Source organism: Pygocentrus nattereri, chromosome 27, assembly GCF_015220715.1.
Source record: "Pygocentrus nattereri isolate fPygNat1 chromosome 27, fPygNat1.pri, whole genome shotgun sequence".
Classification (NCBI taxonomy): Eukaryota; Metazoa; Chordata; class Actinopteri; order Characiformes; family Serrasalmidae; genus Pygocentrus; species Pygocentrus nattereri.
In genome coordinates this window covers 15,550,977-15,572,051 of record NC_051237.1, presented here as the reverse complement: position 1 = coordinate 15,572,051, position 21,075 = coordinate 15,550,977, and the positions used below count along the sequence as shown (strand labels likewise).

Genomic DNA, 21,075 nt, shown 5'->3' with positions numbered 1-21,075 from the left:
AGGCACGGACGGGGTTCGAACCCGCGATCTTCGGTTTACGAGACCGACGCCTTACCACTTGGCCACCGCGCCTGCGCCGTCGCCTCCGCGAGGGCGAGTAACATTCAGCACGGGTCATGTCCAACGCTGTCGGGTCGCAGTCGTTCTCGCCGCTGACTGCTAATCGCCTCAGGTGCTTGTTTCTCAGACTCGAAGTCAGAGAGTGAAGCTTTCCCGAAAGCTGAGTTCTCTAGTTTAATAGCTACACGAGACTGAAACAAACAACCTTAACACGCCCGTCAAAGTTCAGAAAACACTTGGTTAGCTTAGCCTAGCCAGTCCTGACTCTGGACCGAAACAGGATTCTCCAGAAATCCCTCCTCCGCGGATCTCAGAGCCAGTTTACAGTAACTTGTGCCTCATAAATGAACATAATGACTGCACATTTTAATCACCTGTCCGGCGCACTACGGCTTAGACGTGAGGCAGCTGCTACCTAACTCATGATGTCTTTATTTAGACATCCACAAGGGGAGGCTGTGTAGTCGTAACGTGCAGCAGCTCTGCCTCTGCCCTCATCCAGCTAAGCCCAGCTAGCCTGGCTGATCTGTGTGGAGCTGAGGGGGAGGCAGTGGCTGAGGCAGATTAGCTTCGCCACACAGTCACAGTGCTGCAGGACCACGGAGACAAAAGGTGGTTATTAATAAAACTCGCCCTGAAATTGTGTTATTTAATGCTATTTTAAAAACAATTAGCCAGGGGAAAACGGGTATGTGTTTTATACACGGACGAATAACGGAGAACAGGCTGCTCGCTGCCTTGAATTTACTGCCAGCTAACGGCAGCAATGCCATCATTTTGCTACTAACGCTGTCATTGCACTTACCATGATTTCAAACGAGCTCCTACACCCTTTTAAAAGGTTCTTTCAGTGTTCTTTAGTAAACAGAACCATTTGCTTTACCCAAGAGAGTTCTATATAGAACCATTTCATGCTTACATGTTTCTTTTGTGTAGTGACGTTGCGGTTTATCGGGTTCTGTGGAGCACCAAAAGGGTTCTATTCTTACAAGTTTGACACCATGACAGAAGAACCCTTTTTGGTGCTATATAGAGTCATTTTTTTCAAAAAGATTCTCTATAGAACAATATACAGCACGTTCTCCATCACTCTGAAGAACAATGTCGTCATGCAAAGAGGCTTTTAGCATGAAATGATTCTGTATAAGACTCATGGTTCTAAGTACAACAGTTCCCTTTACTAAAGAACCCTAGTAGGACCGGTTTAAGAGTGTAGGCCTCAGAGTAAGGAAACCTGTTGTCTTCAGATACCGACACAAGGGTCCGTAAAGGCTTCACATTCTTTAAGGCCGGAAAACAGGTCGTTGTTCTCGTGTGTTTATTTGTGTATTTGTAGTTCTGATCCAAAGCAGATACTTCCTCTCTTGTGTGTCGTCCAGTCTTCTGTTCGTGTTCTCTTCAATAACCTACAGTCACCCGCACTTGCTCACTTCTTTATCTACAGTAATCATAAATGTGTGCATTTCCTTGCTATGTGATGTTTGTTGTAGCTTATATGTTTTGTGCACGAATGCAAGATATAAAAAAAAATGTTTCAAGTAGCACAGATGGTATGGTCAGATGCACTGCTTATATCTCGGTGTCCTTTAATCTCCCCTTGTTCTGTGTGTGTTCTTTCATGGCAGGCCCAGGCTTCAGTCTTACAGCCTGAAGGGAGGAATAAACAAGCACCTCTGGGAGAGTGGGAGACAGCTAGAGGTGGGAGGGGGGGCATAAAGATGGGGAGAGGAGCTCCTCTTTGGAGCCGAAACCCGAGCTCTGTGCTCTTGGTATCTCCGAATAGCAGAACCAGAGTGTAAGAGACGTATGTTTTTGGAGATTGTTCCGTAATCTGTGCCGGCCTTTTGGTAATTTTTTTTGTCAAATTCCGGGGCTGTGATAAACCTCACAAGCACCACATATCTGTAGGTACATGGATGGTTCTTCTGAATACATTCTGGTGAGAAGAGGGGGGCGAAAGGACTGGAAAACTGACTCTTGGGCTCCAAACTAGGTTGAAATAGTGAATTGATATTCATAGTTCTTTCGTTTGAATTGCTCACTGAGTTAGTTCATGATACAATATGCATGAGTTCAGGCAAGCTCTACCTTCAGCAGAACTGCTGAGAAAGTGTCTGCCTTGTGGCTGCTCATTTGATAACACACCCCAGGGTTATTTCAAAGGCTTTTATAAATGAATACAGCTCATTACCATTGGGAACTAGCGGAAAGGAAGGCGTAGATGATGTGACTGTTTTGCTCGCTTGTTTTATATGCTTCCCCATTATAAGCGCCTACGTTGTTCTCTGTCAGTCGATGTCTGTCAGTGGTACATAATGCATATGTACAAATGGATGTAAGTCAGTTTTGAAGAGAATTAAAAACAGAGATAATTGGTTCCAGTGAGGGAACCTACAAATGTAATAATATGGATGGATGATTCCGTTGAAATCATCCATGATTAGAAATGCATAAGTAGGAATAACATTACTAGTGAGAGACATGTCTAACAAACCTGTGATTGTGGGTTGATGGTGGGTTGAAGTTCAACAGAATGGACAGAATGTGGAAAAAAAAGCGTCTCCCAAGTTGACGCGTTGGGCTTATCAAAGTCAGTCAAGCACATCTTGCTTGCCCGGTTTATCCAGCCATCGTTGGGGATGGACTAGGCTTTGAGGTGTTGGATTTGTAATGTTATGCAAGATTGATTCGCCATGCTGAGCGTCTTCGCTCCTCATTGATTTGAAATCAATGCAGCAGCACAACCTTACAACCATTTCCCAGCCACGGCCTACCTCTTAATGAGGCATTTTTATTCATATGCTGCTCAGCTCTCTGGTCTCCTTGTCGTGTTCTACCGAGAATACAAACCAACTGAAAGGGTGTCTTCTCGTCTGTTGCGTTTCGGAGGAAGAGGTCATCCTCAATAATTCACAAAAAGGACGTGATCAATAATCCAAGGCTAAAATGAGAGACATTGTCCTTCCAAGAAACATAGATAACATGATACAGTGCCTATGATCCCAAAGGTGAAAGAAGACCATAATACCTGTTGTATCATTTTGAAGGGACTCTTGTGTGCGTGACTGTGGAAGCAGTTCTATTCATGTCACATTGCCGTCTGCGATTAGGAAACAGTGGCGCACGTAATGCAATATGACTTCTTTGGTAGAATTAACGTAGATGTGATGTTTGCCATAAGCGGACCAGTTTTCCTAATATTAACTGGAAACCGGATACTCTTTTTCTGACACACCCTGGTCCCCTCAGGATAGTTCATGCATTTTTCCACTTTTAAGACACACCTTGGTGTCATTTCACATTACAGTCTCCGAATTTGATAACTTTGGTTGCTATCAATGTACAAGTTCAGTACTTTTTTCTATTCATTTGGTTTTCCCAGCATCCGAGGTCTAGAATTTCCTTTTGCAAAGAAAAGTCACTCTGTCACGTATTTGGTGATTTGCCATCTTATATGAGAATCGTGAGATGAAAATAAAATTAGGAGAATCTTTAGAAAGTTGCTGGATTCTGAAAACGTATTGCAGGTCAGTAGATTCTGAAAATGTGTTGAAATAAAATGAGTTGCCCTTAATTTGATCCTAATAGCAGTTCTGTATATTGTACTGAAAAGCATGTTGCTTCTTTCCCTTTGATGCAAAGTGTGCAGTATCTGTGGTGGAGCTTTGTGTTTGACAGAACTGTTACAGCAGGTCTTCATGGAAAAATGATTAGTGCTGGCTTTTTATTTGTGCTTTTCTGTGAAGCGGTTACTTGCTTGTACGTGGCTGTGTCTTGTCCGTTTTTTTGTGGATAAGTGGATAAATAGTTAGGGAATCTTCTTTGCAGTTTGCTCTGAAAACATGTATTTCATTGACTTTGCCAGCATGTCAGCTACTTAGGGCTGAGCAGTTGATCCTTTTGTTCAGCCCCACTGCCAGTAATAGTTGTCTGGTGTTTACAGTGTCATTGTAGTAAGATGAGAACCCACAATAGTACAGCCAGTTACCCCAATAGTGCAGCAAATTACCCCAATAGTACAGCCAGTTACCCCAATAGTGCAGCAAATTACCCCAATAGTACAGCAAGTTACCCCAATAGTATAGCCAGTTACCCCAAAACTGCAGCAAATTACCCCAATAGTACAGCAAGTTACCCCAATAGTGCATCAAATTACCCCAATAGTACAGCCAGTTACCCCAAAACTGCAGCAAATTACCCCAATATTACAGCAAGTTACCCCAATAGTGCAGCAAATTACCCCAATAGTACAGCAAGTTACCCAAATAGTGCAGCAAATTTCCCCAATAGTACAACAAGTTACCCAAATAGTGCAGCAAATTACCCCAATAGTACAGCAAGTTACCCCAATATTGCAGCAAATTACCCCAATAGTACAGCAAGTTACCCCAATAGTGCAGCAAATTACCCCAATAGTACAGCAAGTTACCCCAATAGTGCAGCAAATTACCCCAATAGTACAGCAAGATACCCCAATAGTGCAGCAAATTACCCCAATAGTACAGCAAGTTACCCAAATAGTGCAGCAAATTACCCCAATAGTATAGCAAGTTACCCCAATATTGCAGCAAATTACCCCAATAGTACAGCAAGTTACCCCAATAGTATAGCAAGTTACCCCAATAGTACAGCAAATTACCTCAATAGTACAGCAAGTTACCCAAATAGTGCAGCAAATTACCCCAATAGTACAGCAAGTTACACCAATAGTGCAGCAAATTACCCCAATAGTACAGCAAGTTACCCCAATAGTATAGCAAGTTACCCCAATAGTACAGCAAGTTACCCTAATAGTACAGCCAGTTACCCCAATAGTACAGCCAGTTACCCCAATAGTACAGCAAGTGGTTAGGACATTTGTAATGAAGATAAACTGGTTTACTTAAAAAACAAATAATAATAACATTTATTTATTTCAAGTTTTTATTTTTTATTCAAAGAACATTATAAAATCTATGTGCAAAATTCATAGTGTATGCACAGACAATGTGATAATGGACCAGTTATTACCACATTATACAAACACTACAAAACAACAACCTTCTAAAGTATTTAACCCCACTACTACGACTGCTTTGAGGAAAAAATGAGAAATCAAGTTTAATTAAAGTAGATCCTGATCACTCCTGAAAATAAATTATTTGGTTAATCCTTATGAATGGAGATCTTCTAGCTGAAGCCCCCTGTAAATGCCTGGGATCCTGTTTCGTTATTAGCAACAGGGTCATGAATCAGGAAAATTGTCGAACATCTATTTAACTATCAACAACAAAATCTATTGCATTAAAGGTAATTTAATTGTAAACAAAGCGCACAGCAAAGAGACAACAATTGTTGCTTAAGAAGTTGCTCAAATGAGCGATTGTCAAATTCAGAATGAATGGCATTCAATTTAGATGACCATTTAGATTTTACAACTTCCAGCATGTTTCACGTTGATGTTACTGTGTTTATTTAACCTGGCTGTTGTATTTTAGTATGTACATCTTCTCTTCTGTACTAAAGAATGACACCCCCCCCCCTCCCCCTAAAACCCCAAGATCCTAACAGATGAGCCCTTACTCTGGTGTGCTGTGGGGCCGCTGAGACTACAGGCCAGCTGCTATTTTATCCCGTGACTTTCTTTTTTCAGTAGTCGCTCTGCTGTTTTTGTACGTGCGGCGTTAGGGATCTCAACTGCCTCTTCGCTAGCACTCCATTGCGAGCCAACGCGATCCTAAATGCAGCAGGACGAGGGGGTCCTGCGAACAAGACAAAGTGTGTATGGCGAATTTGCTTTAAGTGCGGCGGTGTCTACGCAAATGCAAGTGGCAGGCAACACCAAGGATGTTTTGAATGGAAAATCGGGCATTGTGGGAAGAGTTTGCTGCCTCTGACCCTGGCTGCTACCAGACAAGCAAGTGTGAAATCTGTATGAAAGGTAAGCAGCTGATAACATTACCCAACAAAGGCAATATCATCTTTCCCCCTCTCCACGATTCTCTTTCCACCATTCTCATCTGTCTCCACCGATCTTCTTAGCGCGCTTTCTCTCTATATTCGCCGCTCAGTTGTGCTTTCTTTTTTTTTTTTTTAGTTATTTTTCTTTTTCCTTTGAAACTGAAATACACCCCAACATCAAATAACAAATGAAATTTGCTGTTCTGTAAACAGAGTCACGAAAAGGACTGGTGTTCTTTACCAGTGTGCTTCCCCCCTTTTTTTTCTTTCTTTCTTTTTTTTTCTTTTTTTTTATCCCGCTCAGGATGGACTGCACTGGGCAGAGCTCAGCTGTCCTTTCATTTTCAAAGCTTGTTTGATTTTTGTAATCATAACCCCCCGAGTCTCATCTCGCACTGTGATCAGATCCAGCTCTATGTCTAATGTTTACCTAGCAATTAGGAGCAAATCACTTGTGCCTGTGGGGTCTGTTGCCATAGTTACAATAGGGTTTCGAGGTCTATCATCTGGTCCTCGCGTCCACCAATCAGCTCGCAGAGCTGAAGCTGCAACATAAAGTAAAGATGCACATCTTTCAGCAACACAGTAGTAAGGAACAGAAACAGAACCATGAGTATTAGAAAGTACTCCAGGGTGGCAAGTAGGCGACTGCGCCCAGTCATGGCGGACCACGAAAATCACAGCGGAGGAGACACCCAGCAGGAGAGGCAGGTGAGAGCATCATCCATTTTGAGACTTAGCATAGACTACTCCATGAAACAAGACAGAGACTGGGCTAACAAGATTAGCATTAAGCGCCAACAATAAAAACGGGGGAAAAGGTTGATAAATTCGGTATGGTCGGATGGACGGCGGCCATGGGAAAGAATGGACGCGGGGAAAAAAAAGAATAAGCGTGGCTGTACTTCACGAAATTATTGTCAAAGGCTGCTCAGATCAATTTCTTTTTTGCAAACCGCGATCAAAGAACTCCAACCGGGCTCTTGTTCGGTTTCTGATACATTTTTCTCCCTAATTTGTGAGCGCGAGGAAACTTAATTTGATCGGTCAGACTATGTCTAGGTTCGTGTCTTTGTGTTCGTCTGTGTGCGTGGCTGTATGTGTATAAAATTGGCCTAGATTAATCATAGCACTCTAAATCTCATTACTTGGAACATCTGAGAGAACGCCATCTTCAAACGCTCTCTTTGGAGGTGGGGGGGCTTTAAATTCGGGCCTTCGTCAGATCAAAGGCCTCAGATCTGGGATGAATTTTTGTTTTCGGCGGATATGTTTTGGAGAGAGTGGAGCGTGCCCGGAGAATAAGCGACGTGGCGAAGCGTAGCAGCCAGAGCTCCATGTTCACGCTGCCCCCCTATCGAGCGGCCCAGGAGCATGTCGATACAGCGATATGATGTCAGTAAGAAAGAAGGACCCCCCCAATAACAATCTGAGAAGGGGGGGCCGGAGTTGAAAGCACTAGAAGAGAAGGGACGATGGAGGGGAGAGGACCATCACCAGCTGAACCCAGGCGAGATTAAAGATGGCGGCTGGGCATGCTGCAGACTGCGTAACACAGGACCCAATCTATTGCGAGACAATTGGACTAAGTCTTCACTTCAGAATAACACAAAGTGCCACACACTGAGGTGACCCCACGTGAAGATGGTAGGTGCGTCATTTGTGTAACGTTTTACCACCAGGAGTACCGGCGGCAGTTACTCCTTCCTCCAAAATACATTGTTTTTGTCACTCTTCTCCCCCTTTTTCTTTTATTTACGGCTTACGGTTTTGTCTCATCGTGCAGACTTGCATCCGTTATGGCCCTCTTCCTTTCAAAGACAGCGCATCAATTGTTTCGACTGCTCGAAGCATGGTACCAGTTCAAAGTGGAAATAATGACAAGCTTTCGTGCTTTTCTCTCTGTGCATTTCTCCAATTTGGTGTAGTCTTCATAATACCGGTCTTTCGGCGATTGATCTGTGGCTTGCTATGTCGCCGCGCCGTAATCGCTTAAACTCTGTGTTGTAAAAATAAACAAAATGGAGCAAAGAAACGCATTTGGTCCATGCTTTCTTCTTCGTGCATATGGTAACATTAATCACTAGCTTTAGTATTAAGTAAACTCCAGGCGGCAAATCATTTAATCCTCTGTGCCTAATCCACTCCTAGGATTGTTAGGCACGATATATTCAGCTATGACAAAAGCTATCAGCAGGACTCCAGAATACATTTTGACAGGCTTTGGGCACCTCCTCCTCTTGCCAGACTCTCAAACACTTAAAAGAGCAGCTTATCAATACACCAAAGACACCCTCCCTTTATGATGTCCCAATCATTCAGAATAGCTCAACTATTCTTGACCAGGCTCGCCTTTTCTCTCCGTTTCAAAGAGCACCCCAAACTGTCATTTCAAGTTCTATTCTTGTCTGTTGTTTCCTTGTATATCTCGGAAATCGTAATTTTCTTCCTCGTTATAGTGATTTTTCACTTGCTTCTTCGCTGTGGGATTGTTGATGGGACCTTTAATTGACTTTGAATTGTTTGAAGGAATCTAATTAACTTTTTCTATATATCAAAAGACTGCACTCAGTTTTAACATCTAAATGGGCTTTTGTCAACTGATCAGGCCCCTCAAAAGATAAGCCCATTTCAAGCACAGCCTACATAGAGGCCTAAATCTGCACTGGCAGCTGTAACAAAAACCAACACAGAAGAATTCTTAGAGAAGAGAATGTTTTTTTTCCTCCTGTCAGAGGACTTTTATCATGACATCAAAATAAATCCTTCACTTTTTTTTCCTGCAGATTTTAGGCAGCTTTTTAGTTTTCTATGTTTACAATGTAGATTATTGCAATTTAAAAAAAAAAGAGAAAAGCAAAAATATTAAGCAAAATACAAAAAGTGGTCATTTTAGGAAAAGTATATTCTTTTATACCTGTTTAAAGTGCAGATGAATAATTTTACGAACAAGGGTGTTAAAAATGCTTATTTTCATTTACAACATGTGATGTGCAAAGTAAAAAGGGTAATAGTGTTAAGAGTTTGTCCGAAATCAAACAAACCGCACTGTGATGATGTACTGATGTACTGACTAACGCCTGATGGACATCAGACTAAAGAATCCCACTGCCTTTCTGGGTGCTTTGATCAAATTTCTAAAATAAAAGTGCTCATTTTGTTAATCTTATTTGACACCACCTGTTGCTGAAACTGCGTCTAAATGAATGCATGTACAGTTTGAGCAAATTCAACTGACGGATGGAGAGCTCTCCCTGAGCCACTGTGATTAGGGACCAAAAGAACACCTGCAGGCCCCAGTCCTTTTCTTCAGAATCTCATTCAGCGAACATGGCTGTCATCGCCTTTTTTATTGAAAGCTTGAGCTGCATATTAGTCTGTCACAGCTCCTGAAATGGTTTAGCCTTAGCCAGAGCGCACAAGAATCAGTGACATGCGGCTGAGAGATTGGAATGTCCTTTGTCTTCTTTCTTTTCTTTACAGTTGACAGTCCTGTATGCTGCTCCAGCAAGCATTGCAGCCTTAGTGGCCATGAAATTGTTGCATGCTGATGAATTTGATGAGACAAAGTTTATAGAGCTATTTAAATAATGACAGATGAAGAAACAATTGGGAAAAAAAGGAAAAATGCGACAAAATTGAGCGGGGAAAGGTTGCGATCATAATTCCTCGTTTGTTTTTTTTTTTTACATCCGATATAAAAATCTACTCATACCTCAAAGGTTTTTGTTTCAAAAGCAGTAATAAAGTATGTGACAAATATAATGCAGTGGTTTTTGTCAGTCATGAGGCAGTGCAAGTTAGAACTTCGCTGTTCTTGGAGAATCCCACTCATTTGGGCTGAAGAGTGCATTAATTCAGCTCGTCAAATGTTAGTCCTCTGTGGCTTCACTGCAGGGGTCTCTGTGGCAGCACTCTTATCTACCCCTGCTCTTGGTACCGGCTAAACTGTGCCAATGGGCTTCTGCAGACAATAGGAGACATGAGAGGCTTTGGTGGGCCTGTGTAGGGCCAGCTTATCATACTCGCCATATGTGCAGAGGAGAGAAGCGTGAAAGAGTATATTAAAAAAAAAATCTGTGGACTCAGAAATATACATGGATACAGCTCCAGCCCAAAACGGTTCCATTGGCATTATATCCAAATGCCTAGTCTAATGGTCCATTCTTAAACCTGTCACATTTGCTCTGTGAGATTAGCATGTTTACATCTTAATTGTCAAGACAACATCATTGTGGAATCAGTGGGTTTCTACTTAAAGCTCCAGACTCCAGCTGTGCCAAGTACTGTCCACAAATGACTGCATTTCTCATTTTTATTGGAAAGGAAAGTGACAGCCAGTTGTGCGTCTGCATGGTTGAGTGTCAGAGTCACTAAATACTGAATGTTTGCCTCCAAGAATATTGAGCTGTGTGGCTGGTAGTTCAAAGGGGTTCAGTGGCAGGCTTTACAGGCTCTTACAGATTGGTGGTTTGGTGTGAGGATATTGGAGGTATCTGCTGTCCCAGGAATGGCTGTGACTGTTTTAGCAAATAAAAATTGGCGCTAATGAAAAAAGTTGTAATCACTGTCAGATCAAAACCTTATCGCTCCATTTTTTCCCCCTTTCTTTTTATTTTATTATTGTTTTTTTTGCTCCATTTGAAAATGCCAGCATTCCCCTATAGACATGGTCCAAAAATAATTGTAAGAAAGTAACATTAAAATTAATTGTAAGAAACAACATCTTTATGATAACAATTCACATCATGCTCACTTCCATCGGCACTGGTAGCATCGAGCTAACCGTGGTTCTCCTGAGCAATTCATGGCAGTTGCAGCTGCACCACAGCCAGCTGATGACTAGACATTCAGTTAACATTACAGTAATCTTTCATCTGACTTTTTTCAGTATTTAAAGTATGTAACTGTGTAACCGAATTATTCTGAAGAGCCTAATTGGCCTGTTAGCTGTTCCTTGTTAGTAGGTCAGACTATGTTAGTCATATTTTGCTCTTGAAATAAATAACCTGCGATGTTTTTGATCATGTTGTAGGCCTAGGTTATTTAGTAGGTGTACAGAACTTTAACATGCAGCATTTTAAAACTTTACAAAAGTCGAGCTGAAGGTGTGACGCTGGTCAGGGAGAATAACCGTTATATACTTTCAGAGTACTAGAACGGTTTTGACAGTGAGACTTGTTAGATAATGTCTGATTCCCTGGGCAGTGCCATAACTTCTGAACTTGGGAGCTTTTGAAAAGACACCCAAGGACTTCTAAAGACGGTGAGTAGATGGATCAGGGGGGGTCGATTAAGTCTGCAGGAAAGCTGATCTCCAGGAACAGGGCTGGTGACCACTGTTTTACATTAACTTAGAAAGTTAGGATTTTTTTTTCCATCTCCTGAGAAGTTACTGTTGTGGAGATACTAGGTTTTATTAAAGCAACTATATGGACAATAGAAACGATAAATATACAATATATAAATATACATTTTTGTTCCCCAAACCTTATAACCACAGAGGACTTACTTGAGATGAGCATGTATCCACCCACAAAACAGTTATTAAACATAGCAGATTAATGGCGTTTCGTTTCTTGACCCCGCGACCCTGACGGAGAAGTGGCTTAGAAAATGGATGGATGGATGGATGGATGGATGGTTTCTTGACCTAAAGAACTAGTCTACTCGGACTGGTGTGTGTTGATAACACTTATGAATCATGTTTGGTGAATAAAGTGCAGCTGAATAATGGGATAGTAATTTATAAGATAAATAATGGCCTTTGGATGTTACCATCATGCTGTTTTAGTGAGTCAGAGGGTTTTGGTGAATCAGCAGCCGAATGCTGACTCCTTAAGTAAGCTCAGGTGCGCAGAGTCATAGCAAGTTACAGAACTCCATGGTTATGTGAATGAAAGTGAGGAGGCGAAAGAAAGCAAAAACAAGGCCAGAAAATAAACACAGCTTTATTTTTGAAACAGTGTAAGTATAGAAAGGGCATGTGAAGTATTTACTGATTCTAGGAAATGAGACTTATAAATATAACATTCAGTTGTGCTGCAAGAGATGAAAATTTAATGTTGCCATTTCAGAGTTATGTGTAACCCTAAAGGTGTAAAATATGAGAATCTTCCTCCTTTCGTAATGATCAAATTGCCTTTCTGGCCACCACAGAGCCTTCTGAATACAGGGCTATGATCACTGATTATATTAGTAGTTTGGTAACGTGCCAGTTATTTTGAGGATTCATTTTTTGCTGCAACTCTGTTGAGTTTAACATACTGCAAGAAATAAAATATAAAATGTGCCATAACCTTTGCACAGGCCTCATTTTATGTTTCTTTTTTTCCAATATGTTAAAATTCGACCCCCCTCGCGACCCTGACGGAGAAGCGGCTTAGAAAATGGATGGATGGATGGATGGATGTTAAAATTCGACCAAAAAATGTAGCAGTTGTCTATAAAAATATGCAGACGCCCGTTCTCTGGAGAAGATGTGTCTCATTTTCACTCTGATAATCAATAAAACATCATTTGACCAAGGGTGCACAAATGGTACACAAATTTTCCATACAACTGCATGCAGAGCCCTTTCAAAGATTGCAGTGTAGTTTATTGGGAAAGGATGAACTAGGACAAAAATGCTTCTTTAAAAAGAGTTTATTAAAACAAATATAAAAACAAAGTCTTGGCATTCCTATTATAAGTTTTTGCTGTTTTTTTTTTTATTTGTCTTGTGTGCAAAAGTGCGGGCGTCCAGGATCAAATGCCATGTTTTGTTGATTTTCTAAGCAAAACTAATGTAGCATCCCCCACAGAGAGCACACTCCTGCACATTCCAAGTGACTATTACTGTTTATTTGTATTCAGCACCGCTGTTTTAGCACAAAAACTTGCAGGAAATGTCATTTTTAAACGTGTTTTCTAAAGCGGATGTGTTCGCTTATTTTCACTTCAAAAAACAAACTAAATATGTTCAGACGTTGGCATACAACTGTGTGTCTGTGTATTCTGCCTTTGTCAGCTCCTTTTCTGCTTCTTTTCAGTCTCGCCTGCTCAACAACCCTGCCTGAACTGCGAGCACCACAAGCACAGTAGATCACATGACGATGTTCTTGTAATGTTCTCAATTATATTGTAAATGAGGGGCTGACATCATGGTTGATTATATTTATGGGCCTGCTATCATGCTATGCGTCACGTACCGCGGCACTCCTGCTCTGCGTTTATGGAGCAGCCTGTCCTTGAAACTGAAAATTACTCCTGCTGATAAGGACATGCCAGAACACCATAGCTCACTCATCAGTCAGACCCCAAAACCTTTGTAAACATATCTTTCTGGTTTAATGATACAGCATTTAAAGCATCATCATGTTGCTCATAAGATTTTTAATATATAGTTATTTAACTTGGTTGTTTCTATTAATGTTGGGTTTTTTTTTCTGCAGGGTGTCGGGGTATGTGTCAACATGTTTGAATTTGACATCTCTGTACTGGCCTTGGGTAGTGGTCAGAGCAGGTGGAAAATATTTGTGATTTGCTTACTAAGCCTATCTAGGGTAGATTGGATAACAGAGGGTAACATACAGCACTAATATAAGTCCTCCATTCAGCAGCACCTCTCAAGCCTATCAGCTGCCCTATAAAGGGACAGGTACTTAAGCTGATATTGCACCTGTCAACTCATTTGTCTAAAAGTCACAAGGCCACTCAACAGGTAGCTGATTGGCAGCTACAGCTGCCCGTCATAACCTCTGTCAATCCTTGCAGGAAGTTCGCCCCGCACAGCTGTCAGTTAATTCCAGTCGTTTCTTCGGAGACTGTGACTTTTCAGCGCACCGCATGGATTGGAACAACAAAGTGGGAGCGCTCCTGAAACGCTACCACGTAGCCAACCTTGGGATATTGTAAAACCAAATGACTTTCAAAGGGCATTATTCCTGCTCAGCTACTGCCCAAAAACAGCCCTTTGTGAGAGTTCCAGTGTTAAAGATTAATTTGGTTTTGAGCAATTACCAAATACTTTCCCAATCTGTATGATCTCGCCAAAGCACTGACTTTGTTCCAAACACCTCGATTTTCTGCTCTTTTCCCCTTGATTGTTTCCAAGTGCTTGCTCAGAGCCCATGCGCTGAGTTAGTATGCACTCATGGCCATGTGTTGGCTCGCAGTGGGGGGCCCAGTGATCAAAGCCAGGCCTCAGGAAGGGCAAGGATAGGGTTGAGTTTGCAGCTGCTGATGCCATCTGATTTGAATGCTGGCCGAGTAGACCTTATGGTATTCAGTGGGCCATATATGGAATGCCCTTTACTCTATGGAGGGTGTTTAGACTCTGCAAACTATTCAAAATCACAAAGAGTTACTTTTATGTCATTTACTGCAATATGTCTCGGCATATTTGGTGTTTCTCACAATAGAGCAATGTAATTATGGAAGACACGTATTCGGCAGTAATTATGCAAATGATCCCAATCATAATAATTATCCAAATGTATTTCGCTTGATGTAAAAGTAAGTGCATCTTCTACACTTACTGCACACTGACCAGGCGAAGAAGTTGTTTCATGTGAGCCTTACAGTGGACTTACAGTGTGTATTGGGTCATATAGTTGATCAGCCAAGACATGCTTGGTGTTTGAAGTTTCCTTCTTTGCTTTGGCACAGTAGCTTTTACATAAATCTAGTAGCTAACAAGTTATGGTGTAACTCACCGTTTAGTGTTTTGAAAACTACCTAAATCATCGGACACTTGCCTCAAACCACATGGAGTTTTTAAGTGAATTCCTCATGTGGTTCTGACACTCTATGACATATTGGTGTCTATAAATATGAATAGGTGTGTGAACAAAACTCAGACATCAGGATGGCTCCTACTGTTGCTGTTTTTAGCTATGCAATGTACTTTCGTCCATTTTTATGGATAATGGTATGTCATGCAAACATTTGGTGCGAGGGGAAATTGTGCAAAGTAGATTTTTCTCAAAACTATTGCTTTCCTAATGTTTGAATGCAGAAAACACTCTTGATAGTAGGGACCCCTTTTGCCGATGCACTTCTTGGCTATGGATTTGAGCAGCTGGTGGCTGATATTCTTCTGGATTTAAAAACGTGCTATGGATTTTCTCTATGGACTCATAGTTTCCTCTTGGATAAAGCAGTTGCACTGCCAAGCGAAACAGTGATGGGGAAAGTCATGAGTCATGGTTAAATTGTAAAACTTTCCTCATGATAATCTTTGCACCTTCAAAGTTCTGCTCAGCCGACTTACTGCAATTGTTGCATAAGTTCCTAATAAACAGGAAGCTATCCTCACAATTTCACTTCAGGTGAACTATAATCCCTTCCTACTGTGCACCACCTGTGGTCATCTATAATTACACTTCTGATGAGCTATTGGACGTAATATTGTAGATTCCAGGTGATATTACCCTCTTATCAGAGACAGCAGTGGGAGAATGTCCACAAAGGATGATGGGCCTTGTTCTAAAACCTGAAACTTCACTATATTAGGGGTGGGGGACTTCTTCAAACATCACAGCTGTCAGCATTCTTCTAGCTACTACTGCTTTCCACATGGAGAAGTGGAAAAATTAGCACACCTAATTCAGCCAGTAAAGACCATATAGTTAGCTACTGAAGTACAAGTTTCAAAGCATGTGAGCGTGAATGGGTGCACTTCTGTGGCCTTTTACTTCCAGTCCAGATGTTGTAAGATTAGTAAAAATAAACATTTAGGTTCACTGCATTATCCACTGACTTATTGCCCTGTGTGCAAACTGTAGAAGCACTGAAATCCATGGAGAGCGTGAGTGCTATAACATTTAAATCATTAGAAATCATTAGGGATGCACCAGTATGGTAGTTGTTGGCCGATGGCAGGATCCAGCATTTTTCATGTACATATCTGTTGATGCCGATGCTGATAAGTAAGCTGACTCTCAAATGGCTGCTTTCACCCTATGTAGCGCACTATGTTGGTCATGAATTAATGGCTTCTACACTCAAATGGTGCACTATATGTCCAATATAAAGACATTTATATTCAGACATAGGCTGCGCAAATCTTTATCCAACATTCAATGCAGTGTAGAATACATAGATTCATGACTTATGCAGTGTGGTATATAGAGAGCAGGGAGCTTTTTGAGATTCAGCCGTAAGCATTTATAAAGTCTAGAAACTGGAACAACGACTGTCTGAGTTAGAATTACATCCAGCTTCACATAAACATTCTGCGTTTTAGGAGTATAGCAAATGCGATGTTAAACATCACTTTGAAATACTGGCAACAGCTAAACCTGTTCACTGTCATTTTATTTCAAGCAGTTATCAGCTGATATTGATATGATTCGGATATCAAAAAATCTCTATAAATCACTATAAGCAATAAATATATGTAGACATTAAGAAAAGCAAATAAAAAAATGTAAAAAAAAGTTAAGCATTCAGCTTAAATACTATTTCTAACTTCACCTGTTGAAGTAGCTTGCTAAATCTGACTCTGACATTCCGAAATATATGCAGTTGAATCAGCACTTTCAGATTGATGCACTGCAATTCTGTACTCCTACTAATTTATTCTGTAAAAAGATGATGAAAGTGTGATTAATGTGAGCTGAGCACTTTGTTAGCCATATTAAGTAACAACATATTACAAAACCCAAGTCAGGTATGTTATAAACTGTAAAATCACTGTCCTGTTCATTGTTATATCCTTTGATGTACAATTTCTTTTCAGGATATGTTTCAGTTATAGGATTTTACCATTTTATTCCATTTTCACTGCCACGTTTTTCAGTCCATATTGTTTAATAACATTTCATGTATTAAACATGACATGCTTCTTTCCAGACATCAAGGCATTTTCTTATTTATGTTTCAGATACGAATGGATACAATACACAAGTGGACATGGCAAGATTCACTGTGGACAGTCAACTCTTTAACTCTGGGAAAGCAGAGGATGCCGTCTTTACTGGCACTTGATCTCATTAATGGTCTGGAGATGGTATCGGCTGCTAGTGGATGGACAGTTGGGGGGTGCCTGCCAATGCGTGACAGAAGCATCAGCTTCCCCCAGGTGAGATTACTTTAAACTACAATCTTAAGGATGAATTCTTGAAGTTTGCTGGATTACATGACGTGATACTACAACAGCTGTGGAGTTTGTTCTCGGGAGATTGTTTCAGTAAAGGCTAGAATGTGAAGGTGAAAATGTGTTGGCAAAATCAGTGGAGCGTTGTGACAAAAAGTTTGTGCATTGCATGGGATATTGGGATTTATCAGACCCCTGCTGAGCTCTTTTTATGAGAGAGCTGAATTATTGATGAGTATGATCTGTGATGTGGATAAATCTTCAAAGAATCGCATTTCCATGTCAGTTACCCCATTTTTAACTGCTTCACTACCAGAAAGAAGTTGTGCCACAGAAACATCATGAAATAACTCAGTATTACTCTATTATGAGGTTTTAAAATATTTTCATATTTATTTTGTAAATTTCTCTAACTTACTCAGTTGTAAAGTTAAAGCAGGCTGATCAAATCTGTGAGGTTTACGAAATTCTCATTTGAAGTGGAATCCCTGGTTGTTTACTGGTTACGTGAAGAGCAAAAGGAAAGGAAAGTGAGGCAAAATGAACACTGGAGATATATTTGAGTTTCTTGTTTATGAGCTGTGTTTTTGGCTGTTTCAGTGAAACATCATTAGACTCCTGTCCAAAATACGGATGCTTGATTCCATTTTGGTGCTGGAATGGATTCAGGTGACAACTAAAGCCTGGAAACTGAGACTAATCATTAAGAAACGTTCCACTCACGCTCTGCGCTTTTCAGATGAGCTAATCTGGGCAGTCGTGGGCTGGAGGTTAGGGAATTGGCCCTGTAACCAGAAGGTTGCCGGTTCGATCCCCAGCACCGACAGTCCATGACTGAGGTGGCCTTGAGCAAGACACCTAACCCCCAACTGCTCCCCGGGCGCCGTGGATAGGGCTACCCACCGCTCTGGAGAGTGTGCTCACTGCCCCCTAGTGTGTGTGTATTCACTAGTGTGCATGTGGTGTTTCACTTCACGGATGGGTTAAATGCGGAGGTGGAATTTCCCTGGTTGTGGGATTAAAAAAGTATCACTTAACTTAATCTAATAAAGTCATAAAGTGAAGGAATGACACCCTACATTCCATGGACCTTTGATCTTTTCACTATAAAGGCAAAAGATTATCAGTTATGATTGAGTCATAACTTCTGTAGGCTCAGAGCTTGAGGAGAAATCTCTGTATCAAGCATTTTTATATACATATGCAATACATAAACACTTCACAGACAGCACCGACTCACTCTGAATTTCATGACCTGATGACACATTTTAACTCACAATTCAACTTTTATTATTCAGTCCCTGCTCTCACCAGTGATGATGTAAACAGCCTCAGATGGCATGATAGCACTTTTTGCTTTCCAATACCGGATCAGATCAGATCAGATCGAGCGGTGCTGCTGGACATTTTAAACACTGTCTCTATTAGAAATACCTGCCTTGTTGGTCCACCTTGTAGATGTAAAGTCAGAGACAGTAGCTCATCTGCTGCTGCACAGTTTGTGTGGGTCATCCTCTGGTCCTTCATCAGTGCTCACAGAACGCTGCTCACAGGACGCTGTCGGCTGGATGGTTTTAGTTGGTGGACTGTTTTCAGTCCAGCAGTGACACTGAGGTGTCTAAAAACTTCAACAGCACTGCTGTGTCTGATCCACTCGTACCACCACCGCGTCAATGTCACTGCAGTGCCGAGAACGATCTACAACCCAAAAAATACCTGCTCATACGTATATCATGCATTTAAGATCTTAAGATGATCGAACATGCTCAAACTGCTCAGAAATATATAGCCAACAGCATGACATCACCCAGTGTGAGTGGATGAGGGGTACTTCAGATCAGATTCAAGCCTTTTTTCCTTTGACGTGCCATCCAGCATTTTCTGCTGATATTGGCCTAAAATGATCAGCCTGTATGAACAGTTGTGGCTATACAATTATAGAGATGTCCTCCTCTACTTACTCCTTTTTGTGCATAAAGAGCGATTCATGTTGTCCCTGCTATGTTATCCTGGCCAAGCAGATGCAGGACCACTCATTGCTTCATACCAGTACCAGGCTAACACTAAAGCCATCGTCTCTCATCTTCACATTTAACCAGAGTCCACCGCTGCACAGACTCTCACCGTGTGCTCAGCCTACTGCGGTCAACGCCTAGCTCGCCCCTCAGTCAAAACCGGTGTGATTTACTAAAACGGGGAGGAAATACAGCTGGAGTGGAAAAGCACACAAGCCCTCTGAACATAGTGAACCCAGCCTGCCTGCCTGCCTCCACTGCCTGCTCTACGGCTGCGTTTGGTGGCTACACCGGGGGCCAGTAACCGGGGCGAATTGGCACTGCAGTCACGTCGCTGCCCGTTTATCGCAGCATCGATTACACGTATTTTAGGAGCGCGAACATTCGAGGCGAGGCTGGACTCAAAGCCCACACTCGCTTTCCTTCATATTCCCTTTTCCTCCAAGCGGCAGTGTGATTTCTGAACGCGCGCGGCGCTACACATCGCCTGTCCTCCTCTCATTCGCTCTCTCTCTCACTCTCACACACACACTGAGGCGCAGGAGTGAGAGAGAGAGAGAGTGAGTGAGTGAGAGAGAGAGAGAGAGACTGCCATGGAAAGGTGGAGAACGGACTGTTTTCTTTGTTATTTTTAAAGTCAGAGATTCGCATCTATGAGCCGATTGGTGCGTGGCTGCGTGCGGCGCTCTTCCCGATGCACACGCAAACGGAAAGTAGGTTCTCACAGGTACAGTACGGAGCACTTTTTCTCTCCTCTCCTCTCCTCCTGGCTCGGGGAATATGGGGGTTTTGCGGTAGCGAGAGATGAAACGTGCCATTAGCTTTTGCGTGTGTTTGAATCCTATTCGAGGTCCACGCCGTTTTATTCGGCGTGCTCTTCGTCGGCTTGGTGCGTGAGATACGGCGAGCCCGCGCTCACACGCGCCTGATTAAGTCTGAATAAATGTTGTAAAGTTGCCTACGAGTCGCTCGACTGCGGAAGGGCCTGGCTGCTTGTGAGAGAGAGAGAGTGTGTGTGTGTGTGTGTGTGTGTGTGTGTGTGTGTGTGTGTGAGTGTGAGAGAGAGAGAGAGAGAGAGAGTGTGTGTATGTATGGAGTTTGTTTCTACTTTCCCCTCCCCCATCCGTTAGTGCTGCTGTGCTGTTGAGACTCAGAGGCCAAGACATGAATGCAATGAATGTGGGGCTCACTTCAAAGCAGCGGGGAGGGTAGAGAAGGGGTGTTGTAATGTCGTCAGGAAGGGGGAAAAAAGAGAAACAACAAAGTCTCAGAGAGTCTTTCTGAAAATGCTCCGATTGTCTCCGGCACACTTGTTCGGCAGCTGGACCCGGGGATCAATGTACATGTCGAAGAAACAGGTCTCGACAACGTGTTCTCGCCGCTCTCTGTCGAGAGTTGAATCGGAGCGGATCTTGTCATATCAAGTTAACGAGCTAGCCAGCTAGTTAGCCCGATTAGCAGCCTGGGCTAGTAGGTGCTCGACCGCCGGGCTAGACCTGCGTTAGTTTTATGCGCTTGCAAAGGCATTAGCTGGCTAGCCTGCTAACCTAGCTCGCCGTTCCCCCGTTCACCGTGGACGAACCCGGCTAGCCGTGTCCTGTGACCCGTTAGGTAATGCACTTTCATGGCCGTCCGCGGAAATGTTCGCCGAAGGAGTCTGTTTTGAGCCGGTTGATGAAAGGCAGCCCGCTGGCTAGCTTGTTTTGTTTTGCGGCTAACTTAGCTACTAGCTACTTTAGCAGGCTGCTGGATAGAGGCTCGTGCTGGAAGAGTCTATTTTGGACCAACGAACGATAAAGGTAGTTAGTCACCAAGCTGTTATATGTCTTAAATCTGAAAATTACAGCCGAACAAGTAAAGATAAAACGGGCTTTGTTGGAATTTGGCTGTCCAAAGTAACCCAGTCAGCTAGCTCATTGAAAACATGACCACTATTGTCCTGTCTTGTACTTGTGTCTCTGGAAGTTTTGCTCCGTAACT

At 42.2% G+C, this 21,075-nt stretch overlaps 1 protein-coding gene and 1 non-coding gene across 10 annotated transcripts in view; one reads left to right on the top strand and one right to left on the bottom strand.

Annotated features, from left to right (window-relative positions):
- Positions 1-72, bottom strand: trnat-cgu. Its single transcript has one exon. It is a non-coding gene; the product is annotated as a tRNA-Thr (tRNA).
- A 5,575-nt stretch (positions 73-5,647) lies between these two features.
- axin1 (axin 1) overlaps positions 5,648-21,075 on the top strand; it is a 36,408-nt gene continuing 20,980 nt past the window's right edge. Inside the window, exons 1-2 of one of the 9 annotated variants that reach the window (XM_017707513.2) lie at positions 5,648-5,980; positions 16,868-17,065. The gene's annotated coding sequence lies outside the window, so the exon portion shown is untranslated. The other 8 variants (XM_017707512.2, XM_037535471.1, XM_037535472.1 and 5 more) reach the window with 8 other exon arrangements.